This window comes from Meles meles, chromosome 4, assembly GCF_922984935.1.
Source record: "Meles meles chromosome 4, mMelMel3.1 paternal haplotype, whole genome shotgun sequence".
NCBI lineage: Eukaryota > Metazoa > Chordata > Mammalia > Carnivora > Mustelidae > Meles > Meles meles.
The window spans coordinates 120272100-120278272 of record NC_060069.1 but is presented as its reverse complement, the minus strand read 5'-3'; the positions used below and the strand labels follow the sequence as shown (position 1 = coordinate 120278272).

The following is a 6173-nucleotide window of genomic DNA, read 5'->3' as shown; positions in this document are numbered from 1 at the left end:
AAAGAATGCTAACCGTCATCTAAGATTCCCACAAGTCATAATCTTTTTGTTCTTTTAATGTTGATGGTTGCTGATTAATAAAAAGTTGCTGTGGCTGAGAATTGGGGTGGCTGTGGCAATTTATTAAAATGAGACCATGTTTGCTGCATTAGTTCCTTTCATGAATGATTTCTCTGTACCATGAAATGCTGTTTGATAGCATTTTACCCACAGTAGAACTTCTTTCAAAATTGATGTAAATTCTCTCAAACCCTACCACTGCTTTATCAACTAAGTTTATGGAATATTCTAAACCATTTGTTGTCATTTCAATAATCTTTATGTCATCTTTACCAAGGGTATATTCTCAAGAAACCACTTCCTTTGATAATCCATATAAAGCAATTTCTCATCTGTTACAGTTTTGTCATTAGATTGCAGCAATTCAGTCACATCATTACAATCTATTGCTAATTCTAGCTCCCTTGGCTAATTCCACCACATTTGCAATTAGAACACACATATTTGTCAGTTAAGTTTGCTGTCTTGTGGGGGCATCATTTGTGGTGCCACCAAAATAATTACAATGGTAACATCAACGATGACTGACCAAGATCACCATCAAAAATAATGAAAAAAATTGAAATATTGTGATAATTACCAAAATGTTACATAGGAACACAAAATGAGCAGATGTTAGAAAATGGTACCCGTACAGTTGCTTGTTGAAGGGTTGCCACAAGCCTTCAACCTGTAAAAAGCACAGTATCATGGGATCTGAAGAAAAGATTCACAGAAGCCATACTCTCCGTTTCGAAGGGGAAAAAATACTTTATTAATATTCTGAAAATCTAATAGAAACAAAAAGAAAAGGGAAATCTACACAAGGATGAGGGCAAAGTAATCAGTAAAGGAGAATAAGACAGAGTTACATCAAATTGGGTACTTATCATATCCAGCCTCATTAACTGGGGAAGCCCTGGGGAGAGAGCTAGGCTGGAATTCTGATTGAGAGACCCATGTAGAGCATCCTTCCCTCAGGTGAGACTTTCAACTGAACCTCCACATAAGGGTCATATTTATAGGGAAAATGATGGAGTCTGAAATTAAAGATTTATTTGTGTACATGAAGTTTGGAGTGGGCTGCATTTCTATGTTATCATGTCTTTACAACTTCAAGGATCCTAGGGTAGGTGTGCTTTCCTCTCCTCCCAGATTCCACTGGAGGAGCAGGGGAGCTCAGCCTGGAGACCTAGGGGATGTAAGGAAAAATTTATAGCTCTAGGCATCCAGACCCAAAGGGCCAATTCTGACCTGGAGGTCAGTTAATGTCAACTAACCAGGCTCCCAAGATTGCTTTTTCAGCACAAGTTTCACAACATTCTTTAGCCTGCCTGTGTATGTGCAGGTCGGGATGGTCGGTTATGCAGGAGAAATCACAGAAACCTCTATTCATAGAATACACCACAAAACACAATAAAGTGCAGTAAAACAAGGTATGCACATACATACATATAAAAGCTTATAAATATGCATATGTGCATATATAGGCATGTGTACATGTTAAATTATGAATCTATCAGCTATACAACATCCTGCTAAGTATCACTCATTCATTTCACATACCTCTGTCAATTTACACTTTGCAAATGGCAATTGGTTAGGAGAGAACAAAAATATCACATGCAATTAAAATAGTTGGTTATTTTAGAAAATAAGGACTAATAGATGGGAAGGAGAAATAAGAAGTTTAAACAATGATTTGTATAGACATGTCTTTAAGGTGTAAAATGAGAGAGTAGACATAAAAGAAATGAACCACGTGATAAGTTTTAAAACCCATTAGGGTGTAAAGTCAAAAAATAGTAATGAAGAAATTTGCCTATGGCAATATAAATGTTTTGTTTATATAAGAGATGAAATTTTTATAGTGATACTTATATGTCCACAATACAGTAATAATGTAGAATTACTTACATTTTGGATACAATTGTTATAAGAATAGACCAACTAATATCTATCAACTTTAAAAACATGAAGACATAATTTAATTGTGAATAGGGAAAATATATATTTGAGATGTTTATATTCACAGAAGAAATTAAATTGGAAGCAGGAATTTAAAAATGGAAATAAATTAATTTTTATCTTTATGTTAACAAGCACATGTCATAACTGCAATTGTACATTGATTTTTATATGCTATTTTGAAAATATTATTAAATTATAGAAACATGTTTATAACCTTATTGAAGTTCAGGTCAATATTATAATTTGTATAATTCAGGAGAGAATTGTACCTCTTTTCTTACTCTGCTATTTTATTTTCCAAATTTTCTTGGCAAATATTTGGAAGCACTAAAAGCCATTCTTCATTTCATAGCAGATTTTTGTAGCCTGATCATTGAACACATTATTTTTGCTATAGACATATTATGTCAGTTTCCCAAATAGCTGCCTGGGACAGAGATGTCTCTGCGCTGAGGGGCAGAGAATCTTCCTCTCCCTACTGTATGTCAGATTCAGTGACGACAGAAATTTGTCCGTTTTGTTCCAGTTTTAGTCTCAGAAACTAGAATATCTGGGAAATAATGGAACCTGGTTTAGTATTTGTTAACCAAACCAATTAGTCAACAAATTAGTTAATTGAATTAATTATTCTCCATGTCTATTCATTTTTATATAAATCAATCTCTTTGACATCTTCCCATTTACAAAGGACTTGCAGATGTTCTCAAACTAGTAGCTGCTTTGAATTTTCATGAAATTTCAAACATTTGCAGTCTCATTTTGAAATTAATTTGTATGACATTATCTTACATGAACGAATTCTAAAAAGTGTTTAAGAGATCAATGGAAAACAAAACCATTGTCATGATGGAGCTTGTTGGGATGTGAAGTTAAGCGACAGAGATGTGACTTTGTATAAAATGGGGAAGGATGTTTGAAAGAGAACAGCTGAGTGGCTGTTTGTTTGGTGAATATTTTTGTGCTGTGAGAACTTTTGCTTCCATATATCGACCTGTACCGAATACTTTGGTTTATGAATATTCCTTTAATGTGTTAATGCCTAAACACAAATGCTGCCTTTCTTGTGGCCCATGATTTATATATCTACTACACATACATTATATTTACATACACATATTACATATCTAATATCTGTATATATATAATAAGTGCACATGTGTATATGTATATATGTACATAATATACCATTCTGGACAAAAACAATATGCATTCACTTAGTGTATCCAGACATAGATACTGTCTAAAAATACAAAATATTTAAGTTCTATTGATCACATGTTTGATTGGATCATTGTGCAACAGCACTCTTTACGATGGGCCCAGGGCTATGGTGGATTGAGCATATAACGGCAGTGCTATCCACCTACTAACTGGAATTTAATAGAAGTATTGTTGGAACATTGAGTGATTTTAGGTTTTCCGTGTACTTACTTAATTTTAAAAAATACATCTTTGAAAAAAGACTACCACAAAATTCAGATGTCTTTTACAAAAACTTGTTCATTTTTTTTTCTTTTTAAGATTCTCCAATGGTAGCGTTTCTTTTTAAAGCATTACTGTTTTAGGTACTCAGCATATTTTTAACACTGTCACCAACCATACTTCTGCTAAGCACCTTACTTGAGATTCTCAACATCATAAATCACTCAAATATTGCAAAGTTCCGTTAAAGATAAATTATGCCTATAGGACAGCATTCCCTGGCATTTGATCTCTAAACAAGAGCCTTCCAGTAGAATTTTCTGCAATGGAGGGATATTCTATAATCTGAGCATCCAGTATTGTAGCTACTAACCACATGTGGCTTTTATACACCTGAAATATGGCTAGTTAGTCTGAAAAAATTAAAGTTTTAAATTTCACTTAATTTTAATTAATATAAATTTAAATCTATGTAGCTACATATGGGGCATCTGGGTGGCTCAGTAGGTTAAGCCTCTGCCTTCGGCTCAGGTCATGATCCCAGGGTCCTGGGATCGAGCCCTGCGTTGGGCTCTCTGCTCAGCAGGGAGCCTGCTTCCCTTCCTCTCTCTCTGCCTGCCTCTCTGACTACTTGTGATCTCTGTCTGTCAAATAAATAAATAAAAATCTTAACAAAAAAATAAATCTATGTAGCTACATGTAACTGCCATATTGGACAGCAGTCTATTCCAAACCTTAACAACAACAATAACAAAAAAGGATTTTTCAAGACAGAAAACAGAAAGGATGGCTTGATTTAAATCAGGTTTTATTCCTTAATTCAACCTATCATTCAACATCAATATTTTTTGAGTTCTCACTATTTTCTAGGCATTAGACTAATTGCTAGTTAGAGAGTATCCAATCGTGAAGACCTATCTTATAAGAGAAAGGGTCTAGTGTAGGGAGTACTGTTCTTCATTCCCAAACATACCCACAACGTAAATAAAAATACTTATAGGAGAAAGACAAGCAACGAAATAGGTTTGTGTATGTGTGTTTGTGTGTGTGTGTGTGTGTGTGTGTGCCCATTTAAGAAGTGAGTATGTGTATGCATATTTGTATGTTGTGTGCCGTTGGTTAAATTTCCTGGAAAAAAGACTCCAAGAGGGAGATATGTGTGAGAAAATTTATCAAGGAATATCAAGATTGGAGAGAGAAAAAACTAATCTGAATTGAAGTGTCATTGTGAAATATACCTCAGTTGATCCTCCAGAAAGCTCTGGAGCCCAGTTATCAGACTATGGCTGGGATGGGGCAGCATCCATTAGTTACTGGGTTGGAGTAATTCCTTAAGAGGGATTTAGCAGATAAGCCTTGTTGCCAACAGTCTAAACAGCTGGAAAAAGGAGTGTGTCTACCTGGGAAACAGGAAGAAGGGCAGAGGTAAGGCAATGAAGGTGAGAGGAAGGGGACTGACTAGTGGAAGATCAATGGAAGAAAGAGTTGCAGACTGAGCTCTTTTTTGGTCAATATTCATCATTTTATTATCTTAACCTTGTGTTACTAAGGAATTTGAGATAGTATGCAGTATCATAGTCTTTATTTTGATTGCATGGTTAAGTTCTTTAGTTGAATGATCATTTTAATGATTCTGAGAGTCATTGTTTGTTTATTTATATTTGTTATAGTCAAAAAGAACCCCTTCTTTTTCTTTCTTTCTTTCTTTTTTTTTTTTTTTTTGTTTAGCTTTCTGACTCTGCTTGGGCATTCAACACTTCCATAATGGGTTTCTGCTCTTCAATAAGGAAAGCACACTTGATCCTGTCAGGAACACACTTGACTCACATGAAACCACCTTAGACCCTGCAGATGTGTATTTTTGTTTTAGACAATCTCATACAAACTTTAGGTCTCATAACACAAACTCCTCAAAGTTGGCCTGGGCACCAGCCACATGCAGATTTTTGTGCTTCTTGGTATAAAGGTAAACTCTATTACCAGGTATTTGGGACAACCTAGTTTTGTTGGAGACTATATTGCAGGGCAGTCTACAACAATATGTCAGATGCTGGACCATTCTGAATGTCTGTGGACACCATTCCCAGAAAAGGAAAAACGTTCATAGTCCTCTTTTAATGAAGATTTTATTTTTAACAGAAAATGTTCCATAATTTTAAGATACATGAAAACTCTAATGTCCATATTATCTGATATGTTAGCTTATTTCAGACTTGGCCAATTTTCAGGCCTACCATCCTGAAGTAGGAATCTGTCTGTTTTGCCTCTAATTCCGGTAGATCTAAACAAAACATAGTCAAATTAATTAGGATACAAAACTCTTATTTGTGTCTATGTAGAAATTATCATCTGTGAACATAGGAGAATATTTGTGTATATATTAGAAGTGGATTTCTTTTTCTTTATTTATATCCCAGTTTCTGCCCTCTCTGTGCATCCTTGGTAAAGCAGAAAACTAATCATGCCCCTCTCTAATGGCCTTACTCTCTGTGAAGATAAAATTCCTTTGCAATTTGTCTTCTCCTCTGTTAACCTTCCTGAGGATTTTCCAACATTAGTTACTGCTGTTACTCTTTTCCCTGCTCCTGACAGGCAGCTTACACTTCAATTACACTAACCTAACTATACATTATCTTGGTTTTTTGTACCTCTGTAGTTCGAACATTCATTCTCCTCTGCTTGTAGTGATGTTTCCAAATGTCTCACATAATAAATTCTTACCCTTCAAAACAAACAAACAA

General features: G+C 34.9%; 1 pseudogene; it reads right to left on the bottom strand.

Annotated features, from left to right (window-relative positions):
- Nucleotides 1-5137: 5137 nt before the first annotated feature.
- LOC123940553 lies at nt 5138-5491 on the bottom strand (annotated as a pseudogene).
- Between the last annotated feature and the right edge of the window lie 682 nt (nt 5492-6173).